The 17,098-nt window shown below is 40.2% G+C and overlaps 1 protein-coding gene across 1 annotated transcript in view; it reads right to left on the reverse strand.

Annotated features, from left to right (window-relative positions):
• The window catches only part of ESRRG (estrogen related receptor gamma), a 584,122-nt gene that overhangs the window by 438,364 nt on the left and 128,660 nt on the right, over positions 1–17,098 (reverse strand). Inside the window, exon 2 of the mRNA XM_043568378.1 lies at positions 3,458–3,549. The gene's annotated coding sequence lies outside the window, so the exon portion shown is untranslated. The remainder of the gene's footprint in view (positions 1–3,457; positions 3,550–17,098) is intronic.

The raw sequence follows: 17,098 nt of genomic DNA on the forward strand, positions 1-17,098 counted from the left end.
GCATAATGGAGGTCTAGCACATAGTAAGCATTCAGTAATTACCTGCATATTGAAGAGATCTGATATTTCAGTAGAAAAGTTAAAATTCCAATAACTTCGTAATTAGCTAAAAATGTGGATAGGATTCCTCGTCAAGGTAGTTTGGCTTCTTACAGTGAAGTCAAAGAAACAACAATATAGTCTTGGTAGTTGTATTAAGGCATCGTAGTGAGAAACAGGTTAACAAGTGAGGGTATTCTTTTTATAAAAACAACGAAATAAATGTCTTCCACCAGGGGCAGAAGGCACAAGCACATTACCACTTAGAGGATAAAGTCGTTGACGCCTTTATTAATGTGAAAATGACTTGTTTAGAAATTCCTGCTGTCACATTCCTGGACACCTTGAGGACATGTACACACACACACACACACACACACACATATAAATATATATGGCTTGATCATACACTCACTGTGAAACATTTTTAAACCCCACATGTGATGGGTATGAGCTAATTTCATGAGAGATAATATTTAGGGAGCAAATTAATTTCTCCTACCTACTTTGAAATAATATCATAATTGTCTCTCACAGACATACCTCAACAAAAAGAGAGAGCGAGAGCAAGAGAGAGACAGAGAGAGAGAGAGAGAGAGAGAGAGAGAGAGAGAGAAGGTTAATGGACTTCATGTTCCCATGGAAATTCTGGATTACATTAGAATAGTCAAAGATAAGCACCAGTGGTAAGGCATGAAACCTAGATTTCAGTATCAGAATTGCCACATCACATCCTTTCTGAAATTAGAGCAGGGATTTCAGATTATCATTCGTTCACGTCATTTGCATTCCCTGGGCACATATCCAGTAGCAGAAGTTTCCCGAGACGCATTCTCAAGCCACACTAGAGCAGCCACCCTGAAGATGAGGCACACTAGCAAACCCAGGGACTGTATGAGAGCGTCTTCCTCTTTTAATTGGTATTTATATCTGCCCCAAGAAACAAGACTATTTTTCAGGCAGTCTGTTCAGTGAAGAAAAAACTCAAAATTTTGGCCTCACTTAGCCAGCAGTAAGCTTTCTGCTAATCCTCGGTCATAAATAAATAGCATTGACAAAGACATTAAAGATGGAAACAATAAAAATAGTCAGGAAGGGCAGGAAAAAGATTGCCAGGATATTCTGTCTCAGTTTGCAAAAAAGGTATTAAAATCCCAACAACACAAAAATAGCCTTGAACAATGACTTTTTTTTTTAAGGGAGGGGGAAATTGCTCCCGACTTCCTAAGATGAGTTAAGATGAGTGTCTTAAAGGTTTCATTGATTAGTTGATAAGTTCGCTGGTGAATGATTAGTCGATGAGGCAGAAAGGTTTGAATTAGTTACTAGAGCTCTGCCTCCCGTGAATAAAATAGGGGGAGTGTTCTCTCTCCCACCCTGTGTGACAGATGATATCTGTTTTCTCCTGTGAGTTTGAATTTAAGAGCCACTGAAGCTCAGCAACAGTATATTCTGGCTCAAATGAGCTGAAAATTGCATTCAATTTGAATTTCAAAAATGGAGGGGAAGAAGGGGGGAAAAAAACCCTAACACTCACCAAGTCTCCACACTTTTCAACTACTTCCTGCTGCTTAGCTACATTCCGCCAGGCTGAGGACCTGAAACCAGGATGCACGCAGGGAAAGAGCATCACTGGATTCCTGCCCAGTCTGAGTTTAAAAATAAACTTTTAATAGTCAGGATCAAAGCAAACCTCACTTTTACGCACATGCATAATGCAGAATGCGACCCACCGAAGAAATAGATTTATCTTCTCCAAACTAAAAATTGGCCTGCTCTTTTTTTTTTCTTATGTACTTTGGAGGTGATAAAGGTGAAGGTGTTTTCCCCGGGAAACTCTACAAAAGCAAATTTTTTTCTAAATTAAAATTAATTCCTATTCAGCTCACTAAGACCCTCATTCCTTGTTGCTTGATTTTTCTCCCGTCACCTGCCTCACATGACAAAGCAGATGTGTTCTTGAAAAGTTGAGTGAGTGGACATTGATTTTGTTCAAATCAAATCATATTTCAAATGCTCTAAGAGAGGTGGTTATTTAAAGGAATCTTGTGATAAATTATTTTATAAAGCCAAGTTATTTATAGAGTGCAAATAAGTGTCCCTTCATGCAAAGGCATAGGAAGCATGAAATTGCAGCACATTCTGGTTTCTAAAGGTAGGGCATACCTTCAGTTTACAAGAAGCACAGATTTAAGTATCACCAATAATTAAAACTAAACTGATGTTACACAAAACACAGATGATATCCCAGAATCATATAACTGAATGATTTTTGGCCAGAACTCCATTTTACGATAGTTTGAGCTAAAGGAGCAGACAGAACACCAAACTCATTTCAATCCACTCACACATGGAAACATATTCTCCCATTGCCTAAATTATTCTCAATTTGCAAATTAAGCAACTTGGGTGCCATGAAAAAGGTAATTCGACTTCTAAAGTGCCATTTTCCACATTGAAGCAGAAATCTGCTGAATGCTGTTCAGAAAATCTGACTCACTGCAGAGGGGTCAGCACCGAGCAGGATGGAGAGGCATCATCGTCAGCTAGTGTGCACGAATTTCTTGCACACCCACTCTGCACCAGACCCTGCAGCAGGTACTGGGGGTGACAAATAAATTACTCGGAAGAGCTAACTGCTTAGGGCAGTGGTTTGTCACCTTTCCTGAGTTGTAAGCCCATTTGAGGGTCAGAGGAAGCAGGAACTATTTCCACAAAAAGGACCTCTCCACATTCGGATCCTGTCAGGCGGTCACTACAACGGGGCTCTAAATTCAAGACACGAGCCTGGGTCCATGACCAACTGAGTAACGATGGTGGCCAAGAACAGCAGGATGATTTTCTTTCAAAAGTGAAGTAAAGACTTAATATCTAGGTGCACTTGGGAAGAACTAGGTATTCGACTGGTAAGAGACGGGATACCAAGTCCTTTTAATAAGTTCACAGAAGACAGGATTAGGAAGAGGCTTCCAACCTTAAGCAAGGGACAAGACAACAAGAAAAATAATACTTTGTTTCTTCCGCATCCCCGAAAGACAAGAATTAAGAAACAGTCTGGCTCTGACAGCTATGTTTCATGGTCAGTATGGTGAACCAATAAAAACAAGGGCAAAACCTCTGAAAAGGAACCCCACGATCACTGTAACACACATTCAGTAGAGCCCAACTTGTCAAAATATCCCATAAAATAAAACACTTTAAAAGCGTGAACAATGGTGTTTTTGCGTTTTAAAAGACAGAACAAGAAAAAACATGGGAGCCTCTTCATGTACTTTGCTAATGAGATACATGCCAGGACAGCAGTGAATCAAAGGTATCAAGAGGCCACTTAACCCTATAATGTGTATCACCTGGCATTATGTTATATAGGTTTTTAAATGAACATTAATATCTCCTACTCTTGTAGGGGACAGCTTACCTTTCAAACTGCAACAATGTTAGCGTAGGATTTTTTCCTTACATCTTCATAATTTAATATTGTTTCATTGATGAGCCAGTAAATTGTCAGCTCTATTCATTTACGTGACGTGAGCAAGGATCCAACCCAAAAAAGGAAAAAAAAAAAAAAGTGAGGTCAATTTCCTTGGCCGCTGCATTTAATAAAATCTCCCAGGCAATAGAGTTAAGCACACATTAATAGCTATGGCTTCGCACGCTCTGCCTTGAGCAAGTCTTTGATTTTCCTATATATGCACTCAGGGCCGTATTAATGCTCAAACGAGGTACAGTCCTCATTTCTTATTTCAAGTTTTCTTCTTTCTCAGCTTTATCAGATTTATTAATCTTCTGCTCCTCTCTTATTTATAGTGAATGCTCTAGTTAAGGTTTCAAAGCAGTTTCCATGATAACTCCCATTTAGAACTTTCAGAAAAAAATTCTATCACAGGGACCAAAGGACTTCCTATTTATTTCACATCCAGCTCAAAATATGTGACTTTCTCCAAATATGAGGGTTTTGTCTCTTATTTCTCTGATCCTCAGAAAAGAGAAAAGGGAGCAGGTTAGAGAAACACAAGTTTCCTGATTGGAAAAATACTTCAAGTTTCTTTTTCAAAAAACTGCACAGTGGGTTTTAGCTAGACATGCACTTCAAAATGCTGTTTTAGGTAGAATGTTTATCAGGAGAAGTTGTTAGGTGGAACCGTATGAAACTATCAATATTCTACCAATCTTGATGTACAGACATGGCAATTCTATGTGACCTGACTGAACCCCTCTCCCCTCTAAAAAAAAAAAAACACCCTTTCATCTAGAAGAAAACTCTCCAGAGCAAAAGGTGACCCCTTGGAAACCCAGGGGAATTCTTCTGTGGACTTGCAACCCAGGGAAAGGAGAAGCAGAGGACGAGAAGGGTGTGACCAATGGACAACTGAAAGGCCTCTAACAATTTGTTGGATACAGGATCCAGTGCAGTTCATTAAGGAAAAGATGTGGAAAACTCATTAATCAGGTGGTACCAGGCCATCTTCTGTTATACCCCTTGAGGCACGAATGAGGTAACTGTAGACTTTGGGGAGTGAACGCTTCAAAGAGATGCCTGTATTTTGATTAGAAGATTCTCAGAGGAGCTCTAAATCACATTCACTTAAGACACCACCACACCCACAGCTTTTGCCCTTTTCTTTACAGAATGAGGTTAAAAATAAAATGCTCGAGAATGAAGCAAGTTGAAGTTTCAATTCTAGCTTCACCTCAATTCCCTGGACTACAAAAAGCAACCGGAATCAAACTTGGATCATTGGCTTTAATGCTGAAGAGGACAACTTGACTACTGGAAGACAAAGGGGGTAATTTGTAAATAAAGTCTTGCAGACAATGAGAGCTGGAGATCTGCGAAGCCCAGACACCGAGGAGGTTTCCTGCGTGCACTGGAATTTGACAGGGTCCAGAATCGGGAAGGAAAGGTGCTTTGCAAATAAAAACAGAAGATGTTTCCAGTATACTCAATGAATGAGGAAGAAGCAAGATGACTCCGATGTGAGAATTCAACCCTATTTATTTCCTGGGACTGCGAACACAGAAGGCCTGTTAAAATGTTGTAATTTGTTTAAGTCTAAGGAAAAACGAGGCAAGAACCCATCCAACTAACACTACAGGGTAGGAGGCCTGAGGGGAACCAACGTAGGTTGTTAGTTTTTTGTTATTGTTTTGTTTTGTTTTGTTTTTAAAGCTTACAATTCAAGAAGTGCGGGCAAACCTTGGAGACACTGCAGGTGGGTTCCAAACCGTGAAAATAAAGCAAGACTTGAAATGGAGCAAGTCAAATGAATTTTTTCGTTTCCCGGTGCATATAAAAGTTATGTTTACACTATATGTAGTCTACTAAGGGCACAATAGCATTATGTCTCAAAAGCGATGTCCATACCCTATTTTAAAAATACTTCATTGCTAAAAATGCTAACCATCATCTCAGCTTTTAGTGACACGTAATTTCTTTGTGGTAGAGGGTCTTGCCTCAATGTTGATGGCTGCTGACTGATCAGGGTGGTGGTTGCTGAAGGCTTGGGTGGCTCTGACAATTGCTTAAACTAAGACCATTAAGTCTGCCTCATCAAGGGACTCTTGCTTCACAAACGATTTCGCTGTGGCACCTGACACTGTTCGGTAGCATTTTACCCACAGTAGAACTTCTTTCAAAATAAGAGTCAATCCTCCCAAACCCTGCCACGCTTTATTTACCAACTAAGCTTATGTAATTTTTTTAAGTCCTTTGCTGTCATTTCAACAATCTTAATAGCATCTACAGCATCTTCACCAGGAGTAGGTTCCATCTCAAGAAACCACCTTCTTTGCTCAGACACTCATCATCCATTAACGTTTTATCATGAGATTGCACAATTCAGTTATATCTACAGGCTCCACTTCTAATTCTCTTGCTATTTCTACCACATCTGCGTTTACTTCCTCCCCTGAAGTCTTGAACTCCTCAAAGTCATCCATGAAGGCTGGAATCACCTTCTTCCAAGTATGTGTTAATGTTGATGTTTTGACCTTTTCCCATGAATCACACATGTTCTTAATGGCATCTAGAATGGTGAATCTGTTCCAGAAGGTTTCAGTTTATTTTGCCAGGTCAATCAGAGGAATCATTATCTATGGCAGCTATAGCCTTAGCAAATGTATTTCTTAAATGATAACAATTGAAAGTCAAAATTACTCCCTTGATCTATAGGCTGCAGACTGGATGCTGTGATAGCCGGCATGAAAACAACATTGGTCTTGTACATCTCCATCAGAGCTCTTGGGTGACCAGGTGCATTGTCAATAAGCAGTCATATTTTGAAGTGAATCTTCTTTTCTGAGCAGGTCACAACAGTGGGCTTAAAATATTCAGTAAGCCAGGCTGTAAAAAGATAGGCTGTCATCCAGGCTTTACTATTCCATTTATAGAGCAGAGGCAAACTAGACTAACATAATTTTTTTTAATTACATTATCCCTAGTGTTTCTTTTTTTTTTAAATATATGAAATTTATTGTCAAATTGGTTTCCATACAACACCCAGTGCTCATCCCAAAAGACAGACTAACATAATTCTTAAGGGCCCTAGAACGTTCTGAGTGGTAAATGAGCACTGACTTCAACTTCAAGTCACCAGCTTCTTCAGCCCCTAATAGGAGAGTCAGCCTGTCCTTTGGAGCTTTGAAGCCAGGCACTGACTTCTCCTCTCCAGCTATGAAGTCCTAGATGGCATCTTCTTCCAATAGAAGGCTGTTTTGTCTACATGGAAAATCTGTTGTGGAGTGTAGCCACCTTCATGAATTATCTTTTTATTTTATTTTTATTTATTTATTTTTTTTGGAGAGAGAGAGAGAGAGAGAGAGAGCGAGCATGAGCAGGGCAAAGAGAGAGAATGAGAGGGAGACACAGAATACGAAACAGGCTCCAGGCTCCGAGCTGTCAGCAAAGAACTCGAGGTGGGGATCAAACTCCCAAACTGAGAGATCATGACCTGAACAGAAGTCGGTGCTCAAATAACTGAGCCACCCAGGCGGCCCACCACCTCCATGAACTATCTTAGTTAGATCTTCCTGATAACTTGCTGCATCTTCTACATCAGCACCTGGTGCATCACTTTGCCCTTTGAGGTTATAAACACAGCTTCTCTCCTTAAACCTCATGAACCAACCTCTGCCAGCTTCCTACTACTCTTCTGCGGCTTCTTCACCTCTCTCAGCCTTCTTAGAATGGGAGAGTTAGGATCTTGTTCTGGATGAAGCTTTGGCTTAAGAGAATTTATGTAGCTTGTTTCATCTTCTAGCCAGACCTCTAAAACTTTCTCTATATCAGAGCCGGTGTTTCACTTCCTTATCATCCCTGTGTTTACTGGGAGTAGCACCTTTAAGTTTCTTCAGGAACTTTTCCTTTGCGTTATAATCTGGCTAACGGTTTGGAGCAAGAGGCTTATTAGCTTTTGACCTATCTCAGCTTTCGACAGGCCTTCCTCACTAAGCTTGATCATTTGTAACTTTTGATGTAAAGTGAGAGATGTGTGACTCTTTCTTTTACTTGAACACTCAGAGGCCATTGTAGGCTTATTGATTAGCCTAATTTCAATTTTGTTGTGTCTCAGAGAATAGGGAGGCCCAAAGGGCGGAAAGAGAGAAGGAGAAAGACGGAGACAGAGAGGGAGAGGGAGTGGGAAAAAGAGGGAAAGAAGGAGACAGAGAGAGAGAGAGAGAGAGAGAAAGAGAAGGTAAATGGTCAGTGGGTGGAGCAGGAAGAACACACACATTAATTGATTAAGTTCATTGTCTCATATGAATACACTGTGTCCCCCCAAAACAATTACAATAGTAACATCAAAGATCACCGATCACAGATCACCATAAAAATATAATAATAATAATAAAAAGTTTGAAATATTGTGAGACTTCTCCAAATGTGACATAGGGACACTAAATGAGTAAACACTTTGGGAAAATAAATGCCATTAGTAGACTTGCTTGATGCAGGGTTGCCACAAACCTTCAACCCGTAAAGAAACACAGTATCTGCAAATGTGATAAAGCAAAGTGCAATAAAATACGGTACGTCTTACAAAAGGAGGATTTGAAGGGTCAAAAGTCCTTCAGGTGCTGATTTCATCAGGTAAGAAGTTGCTGTCTGTGTGATGTTGCCAATGGTCATGACCAACATGGCTGTGATTTCAAGTTAACATTCAGAATCTACATCTTGCCAAAGCCCATCGCTGAAATTAATGAAAATTCAAAATAATGTGCACGTTATGATAACAGTTTTTGAAATGAGTTGTCCTTTTGATCCCACGCATAGAGCTTTATCTCTGATCAGAGGCATTCAAGTCAGGATCATGTTATTTGGGATCTCCCATACACACAGGAGGCAGCCCACATCAGGGGGGCAGTGGGATCCTGCTCTCAGAGTCTTGGGGAGGAAGAATTACTACCTTAGTTACTAAACTCCCTTTCAGTTATGCACAGGACACTTAGAAGTTCCTGCAAGGAGAGAAAAGATGGATGGATGCATCGTGCTTCTATAATCCCTAAAGAATCTGGAGTCTTCTGGGACCGAAGGTACATGAACCAGTTGTCCCACAGGCCACTGGGATCTTGTTATTTCAGAATACTCAGAAGGTGGGGGGAAGGATGAATTAGAATCTAGATCTTTGACCACTCTCCCCCAATTTCACCATCTGCATATTTTTGCTAGAAGACATCTCAGGCTCCACTTTGTATTCTGTGCCATTCAGGGATCCTGAGTGAGGGAAGACAGATGGGTACTGGAAGGGTATGGGAATTTGTTACCGTTATCTCAATGATCTCTTCTTACTACAATATGCAATATAAATTTCCCCAGATTACTTCTGTTTTAAATGGTGACAACCAATCCAGGTGGAAGATTTCTTATTCAATACGGTAGATGATTTACTGAAGAACAGAAAACAAAACTGCTGTAAACCTTTAGAAGTTCAGTTATAGTATGATTGAGAATTTTTTTTTTGTGGTTAATCTAGAAACTCATCACTAGCTACGTAAATTTTCCTATTTGGGAAATATTCTGAAGTATAAACAACCAGTTTTAAATTTTTTTAACGTTTATTTATTTTTGAGACAGAGAGAGCCAGAGCATGAACGGGGGAGGGTCAGAGAGAGAGGGAGACACAGAATCTGAAACAGGCTCCAGGCTCTGAGCGGTCAGCACAGAGCCTGACGCGGGGCTCGAACTCACGGACCATGAGATCATGACCTGAGCCGAAGTCGGACGCTCAACCGACTGAGCCACCCAGGCGCCCCTAAACAACCAGTTTTAAAATGTACACAGGGACAGTATTATTGTGTAGACTAGGAACTGCCTCTACCCAATTAAGTATTGAGATTGAACAACTTGAATTGACAAAAAAAATAATTGTAGTGTTAAAAACTACCAGATACACTCAAGTGGCTTTTGCATCTTATGAACCTTCTGGGGGCATTGTTGCACATAGATTACAGTGTTAACAGTGCTATCCCACCATGGTTGCACAGCACAGGGCTAGGGGCGGAAGCATCTGGATTCCCTTACCTATCCCAGAAGATATTTTTAAGAGCAAATCCAGAGAACTGAATTACCAGTATCCCTTCACTCAAAGTCACTGACCCCCAAGGCAATAGGATTTGCACCCCCCCATCCTCAGCATCAGCAGCCTCCAGGGTGTTACAATCAGCTCCCTAAAGATGGGGAAAAACCTCTCTATCTTCAGAGTGAGAAAGATCTATTCTTTGGGTCCCCACATGGCACTAAGAATACACATTCCAATAAAAAGAGAAGCCATTTAGCACATAATGCTCCTGAAAATGGTAGCACTATGGTAGAACCCAACTATTAACAGCACTGGTATCCTTGGAGAAAAGCACATTTTGAATGCCAAAACCTTAGGAGTGCATCTTACCGCTAGGAGTTACCTGTAATCTATTTACATGCAGATACAAAAGCCTATGTATGCATCATATATTCTCAAAAAGGATGGATAGCACTGGTTTTTAAGAGGCAGAACACAAATAGTTCCTTTAATCCTTCTGAATATAGCTTTAGAAGACAGTCAGAGAGAAGATGAACAGAAGAAATCCCTCAACTTTCTATATTCCCTGCCATATGTTGTTTGTGTGGTTCTAAATAGGTTTGATTATTTGAAGCTTTTTTTCCAAGATTTCAATAAAGGCAATCAGAAGAGATTTTCCTAGGCAGGCACAGGATATTCAAACGAGCTATTCATTAGTGGGAAGACTTGGAGCAAAGATGGCTTCAGCTCCCCATCCTGACCAAGCTTGCTATAATAAGAGAAAAATGGAAAAATGTAAGCAATGTGATATTTTAAAATGTCCCCTGGAAACGAGAGTAGGTCAGACACTGATACCACTTTAAGAGTAGACGATAATCCATCAATTTAGATACAGCTGTTTCAGTGATGGATACGATGGAAAGCTTTCCCCCAGTTAAACTGAGCTCCAACTTAGAATTCCAGATTTAGATCTCCCAGTAGTTTCCACTTTATAGCTAGTCTTCCCAAATCCAATAATATTGGATACCTTAGGATGCAATTTCTGGAGGTGAAAGTTTCTGTAAGTGATGGCAAGATTGAAAAAAAATAAGTGGCCAGGATCCTCCACTTTCACACCTTGCCAATCATTTTCCTTCCACTCTGAAAACAGAAATGTGGAAAGTCTGGAAGGGAAAGGAAAGGGGATAAGCAGCGGAAGAGAAGAAGTGATAGACTAAAAGAAAAGAAAAACAATGTGAAGAAAGAAGAAGGTTAACTGTGAGCGAGCACATAGTCCATTCACTCAAACCAGGAATACATTAATGAAATCGACTTCCTCTCTGGAAGACACAAGAACATCATTGCTGGCTAGATGTTGGAGACAAGCCATTCCAAAGCCTGCATTTCATCAGCAAGGAAAGGAAAGAGAGGCTCTGGAACTCAAAGTGACTTACAAAGTCATGACCAGAAGCCAGGTTCATGGTGGACCAGCCCAAGTTCCTACTGACTACCCCTGCCTTAAAGCAGGGATGGTTTTTCCAAGTTGTAGACAACCGCTAATGACTCAACAGTGAAATAAGATGGAAATCTCTTTCTCTTTCTTGGCGGGGAAACACAGGTCAGCTCACAGTATTTGAACTTGCAGGAACAGCTGGAGTTGGCAAGGCCACAGTCCAGCCGACCCAGCTTCCAGGGTAACTTGACCCTTGGAGACAGCATCCTTTGAATTTAAAAGAACAAGCTCTAAGTGTAACTGTCTGTGGTCCCAACAAACCATCTCTGGTGGGGATTATGACATAACGTTGCTAGTGATTAATTAAGAACTCTTCATTTACATCAGTCAGCTTATAATTGACAGTTCCCCCATCTTTAATAAAGTATATAGAATGATATGAAACAGATGAGGGATACCAAGTGGTATCTTAGGCTTAGATAAAGCCTAAGTCCAAATGATATCATCATCCTCTACTGGTCGGTCAAGAAGGAGGCAAAGAAGCAAATGGGGGAGGGAAGAGAGGAGTACAGAGTATTCAAGAAGGGAATGGGGAGAAGGAAAGAGGCATTTGCTCAATCAGTACCTATTTTCAGAATTTCCTTCAAGCTGGCTTGGACCAAGAGCCATCAATTATTTAAAAGATGTAACATGATGCTTCCTTTGTTGAGGCAAATCTGCAAGCAGACCCCGAGAGAAAATAAAAAATGAATTAGGCAGAATGTATTAGTCTGCTTGAAGAAAACAAAGATTTAGCTACTGGGACTAACTCTGTTTTAAAAATAGTTCAGTTTTGTCTGTTAAAATCCTCAAACCTTTTTTTTTTCTTTCCCTCTCTCCTATTTATTTATTATTTTCTACAGTAGATCACACAAAAAGAGGAATGAATCCTTTCCTAAACTTTCTTTTCAGATTCAGCTTGATGTATTGTCTTCATTTAAATTACAAAGACACTAATCTGAAACACTGTTTACCAAGTAGCATTTTAAATGAAAGATACAAGAAATTGCATCACCCAATTTTTAAAATGACTTTAGACTCCGAACCTCATAAAAAACGGCCGACAGTGTTCTCTGTCTTTGCTGCTATATTTCAGTCCAGTGAATGAAATTCAATTAGTGAGCTTTGTACTTAGGACATTATGATTCTGATGGTTGGTCTGATCAAAACTGGTGTGCCAAGCCCTAGTTCTGTTTTTTTTGGCAGACCACAGCGAAGGAAGAAAAGAAACAAAAAACAATAGGGCAGGTTGGCATGAAGAAAGTTAGTTTTCAGAGCAACTGACTTTTCACCATCATTAAAAAATATGGGAGGAGGAGAGTTGTTCCCCAGAACAGTGCATTATTTACTAAGTGAATGGATTAACTTTTTGAGAAACCTCAGTACTTGAGTCTGTCATTATCAGTTTCAGTACTTTCCAAAAATAGCAACCTGCCTCAAAACAAACCAGTAACAGACTATAACCAATGCATTACAGATTTAATTCATGTTTAGGTTTTGATCTGCCTCACCTTGTGTTCCAAACAGAAAGTACAGACTGGAATCTTGCTTTGGTCAATTCGGAGGGTTACAAAGGGCATCAGCGACAAGCACCTAATACGAAACCCTGAGCCTCTGCCGTGTAGACTCAGACCACACCATTAGCTCAAGAGGTGCTATGTCTTTAACACTTGAAAAATGCTAACACTTGAAAACAAAACCAAGCACAGTAAAACCACAGGGCTGAAGCCTAGTACATCACAGGCCGTGGTTCCCCATGGGGACCACTGCACTTTGATTCAAGAGTGCCACACCTGCATGGATCAAGCAGAACAGTAAAAATGAATCAAACTGATCATTGCATGGCCTGATTCTTTGAAAAAAAGGTAGACAAGGAATCGCAAAGATTTTAGAAGACTATATAGCCATTGGTCTATTAATAACAATTAATTCACCAATTGAGATCTGAGGATCCATTCGAATTTGAGTTGTTGTTTTTAAACATAGACTAGCTCACATCACTTCTTTGTTTCTCCCACAGAGACTGATACCACCATCCAACTCACTGTACAGACAGAAACAAAGGAATCATCCTTGGCATCTCCTTGCTCTCATCACCATTATCCATTCCATCTCCAAATCCTTCCCTCTTTCGGGAAAACATTTACGGGAACGATCATATGAAATTCCAGAAGTGACATCCTACTTCTTGGTACACTCCTCGGAAACTTGCTCTAGAAGCTTTAAATTTTGCCTGAGAGTGACCCAGGATTCAGTACAGATGGGCAGCCTTGACATATTGTGACCTTGGAGCTATTTGTCTCCGACTCAAAAACTATACACCCCAATCTGTTGTTGATATCAACATATCACGTTGACAGTTTTAAATTAAAAAAAATTTTTTTGGAAGTGTTTATTTTAATTCAGTTAGTCAATATAGTGTCGTATTAGTTTCAGGTGTACAATATAGTGTGATTCAACAATTCCACATATCACCCAGACAGTAATGGTTTTTTAAATGATAAAGAGTTCTGGGCACCTGGGTGGCTCAGTCCGTTGAATGTCTGACTCTTGATTTCGGCTCAGGTCATGATCCCAGGGTGGTGAGATCGAGCCCCAAGCCAGTCTCTGTGCTCAGCATGGAATCTGCTTGGGATTCTCTCGCTCTCTCCCTCTGCCCCTCTCCCCTGCTTGCACGTGTGGGTGCTCTCTCTCAAATAAATAAATAAATAAATAAATAAATAAATAAATAAATAAATAAATAAATTCTAAAGAGATAAAGAATCCATTCTGAAGTGAATCTTCCTTGGGTCGGATACAAAAGGGAAAAGGCACATTGACTACCTGCTCACAAATGGGTTGCGTCAGATGTGTCTCCTCAGAATTGATTCGTAAAATGTAGTGCTAGAGCGGCTTGTTCTAGCCTGTTAGAACTGACTCTGTGTATCTCTTCCCAGATCTATGTTGAGTGCCTTCATGTTGGTAGCTTAAAATCAGCCATCGTGGAGGTATCTGCACCATGGAAATCAGCAGACATTACAAATCAGGTGGGTTTTTTTCACCCTCCAGAGAGATGGATGACCCCATCACTGACAAGGACTTTAATTTGTTTCCTTCTTACCAAATGAAAAATACTAGAGAGTGTGCTGTATCAGCACCCATCTTTTCCTCCCCGTTTCCTCTTATGGTGGAGACCAGTCAGCAGTGCACCAAACTCATCTTCTCTTGTTCCTGCCACATGGCGAGACCATATTCCCCAGCCGCCCCTGCAGTTAGGTAAGGTCATGTGACTGAGCCTTCCTCCATGCAAATAGAGCTGAAGTGACAGAAGCTTCCCTCCAGGTGGTCCATAAAACCCTCCCACCCACAATATTCTGTAGCATTTCCCTTTTCACAGGCTTTTGCAGATGATGTGAGCAACCTTGGATGCCATTTATTAAAATCAGAGAGCAACAGGACAGAAGGAGTTCAGCCTTCAAGTCACCACATGAAAGAGACTCACCCCAATTAGGAACACCCACTGTGGATTTTAGGGGCTGATGTTTAAACCATTTAATATTTGGTGGTTTGTTTGACACACCGATCACCAATGCCATAACTAAACACTCTGTCTCTTCTTTCAACTGCTGTTTTTCCTCCTTCCAGCTGACACAATAAATCGGGGGATGAAGGCTGGTCAAGATTGAAAAGACAGAAATGGGAGACATGCTATGTTACTGATTTCTCACTTAGAGTTTTTATGTCACTTGACAGTTTTTGGTTCTCTGTGTTGTTCCTTTCAACTGTCATCAGCTAGAACGCTGTTATTCCATATGCTTGTGGTACCGTGGGCAGCTTATTCTTTTGCACTGTAGTGATGTCACCTAAATGAAATGTTGCAATTTAGAATCATTTCCATGCTAGAAATAGATGAAGAATTCAATCCATAGGCCCTACAACTTGTCAAGAAAATTATAAAGACAGTATTGATATTATACGATTAAAATGAGAGCTCTTAACATATTTAATTTCCCCCTGACCTGACTTTCTTCAGTCATTATGGGCAAAAAGTATGAATTCATTATTTGCAAATAGCCTGGATTGCTTAATATATTCTAGAAGGAACTAAGACACCCCCTTGAGTGCACCTGCACATACATACATTCCAGCACATAGATTTTTCCGGCAAGGGCAAAAATAATAATGAAGGTAAAGATAAGCAACTATTCCAAGTTGTTGACCATGTAGCCTCAGTATAGTGGCATTTTAAATGTATTTTTAGTGTATATATTTGTGTCTCAAGCCTTTCTCATTCAATCACACTCATGATATGAAGAAAGGGAGGGAGTGAAGTAGGGAAATAAAAAGATGGTTTAATCTCTCTGTATTATTTACTACATAAAGCTTCACATGTTTTCCTCCCTATAAACTTGTATAAGGAGTCTATTTGGGGGTGTTTGGGATTGTTGTGTTTTTAAAAATTTAACAATCATAGCTCTGAAGCTTAATCACTTGTATGTGTTACAAGACCAGATGGTTCAAGTGGGTGTTTGTTTACAAGCTCTTTGCATAAGGTTTTTAGCTGTTTTTTAGACCAAAGCTGAATATTTCAACGAACAAAGGAGGCAATGAGGAATTAATGAAAAAACGCTGGATTCATAGGTCCCTGGGCTGCCAGCCTTCACTCTGCCATCACTTCGTACACTTTTACAAGGATGTATTTAGGGCCCAAGAAACAATAACATATGCTTAATGTGCTTTGAGTTCTTTATGGAACTCTGACAGATTTGGGGGGAGAAAGGTGTCTACCATGAACGCAACGCTGTTCTGGAAGCTGTCGGTGAACCAGCTAGAAAAGAACCAGAGCACCCTGCCTTCCCAACGCCTTCGCCATCTTGGAGCTCTAGATTTTAATGTTTTCTGTTTCTCCTGGCTTCTTGAACTGTGCTATTTTGCCCAGCCACATGGACCTCCTGCTCCTTCCTTCTGAATGTGGATGAAAAAAAGAGAAAGCACACGTTCTTAGGGACTCCTCTGTTCTTTGTTTCCTGTCCATCCACCACACAGCCACTATCTGCACCCAAGTAAAGGATGCACATTTATTTACTGCAAAGTAAGCCAAATAACACCGAAGGTTCCTTAAGGGAGAATGAAAGTTTTCATCAAAGCACACACTTTTATGGCTTTGTAAAGATGAGTGTGTATTTCTTGGTTTTCTGGATGAGGAAATCCCCTTCTCCTGGCTCACCACCTACTCTGGCACTTCCCTTCTTTCAATGGAAAGAAGGCAGGCAATGCTTGCTTCACTTCATTTTTAATAAGATTAATGATGATAAGCCAAGTTGGCACATCTAGTATTAATATCTTACATCATAAGCTGTCTATCATTTATGGGCTACCCAAACCAGTATCATTCTTGTCACCATCCAATCAGCTCCAAAAAATAAGAGATTTGAGGTGAAAAAGGCAGTACGTGAATATCTTAGCATCTCAATGAGCTTGCCTCTATCATATTCTATAACAAACTAGCAAGAAATTACAAGCTAACAAAAATGTGTTTGATTACTATCATTTCATGAATGTAATTCACCACTTTTATGAGTTTTGGGGTAAAAAAAAATTACTTTTTCATAATTCCTTTGGATTACCTCAGCAAAATGTGGTATCATTTGACCACGTCTTTAGGATAAGGGATATGTTCCATTTATTGTTAATTCTACGGGGAGCCACGTGGTCTCTAGCCCACAGCTGGCGCGCCATAAAAGTATGGTGAATACGTGAAGGAATGAATTACTAGATAGGAGTATTCTCTTCCAACTCTAATGAACCCAAAGCTGAATTTAGCACATGCCATTAGCCTTTCCAAAGTGAAGTTAAAGCACCTTGACATACTAGCATATTCATGATTTACGTGACTGCCTCCTGAAGGCAACTTTTCAAGAAAAAGTGGCTCCACTGCTTATAGCCTTTAACAAAGGAGAGTTATCTGGTGAAATTCAAACAGACTTGATATACTGACTTGATTTTCAACAAAAGAAATCACACTTAGAACATATGCTTGTCCATGGACAACATGGCCACCACAGACTAGTTGTTATGGATTGAATGTTTGTGCCCTCCCCAGATTCTTAGG

The sequence above is a fragment of the Prionailurus bengalensis genome, chromosome E4 (genome assembly GCF_016509475.1).
Source record: "Prionailurus bengalensis isolate Pbe53 chromosome E4, Fcat_Pben_1.1_paternal_pri, whole genome shotgun sequence".
NCBI classification, from domain to species: Eukaryota; Metazoa; Chordata; class Mammalia; order Carnivora; family Felidae; genus Prionailurus; species Prionailurus bengalensis.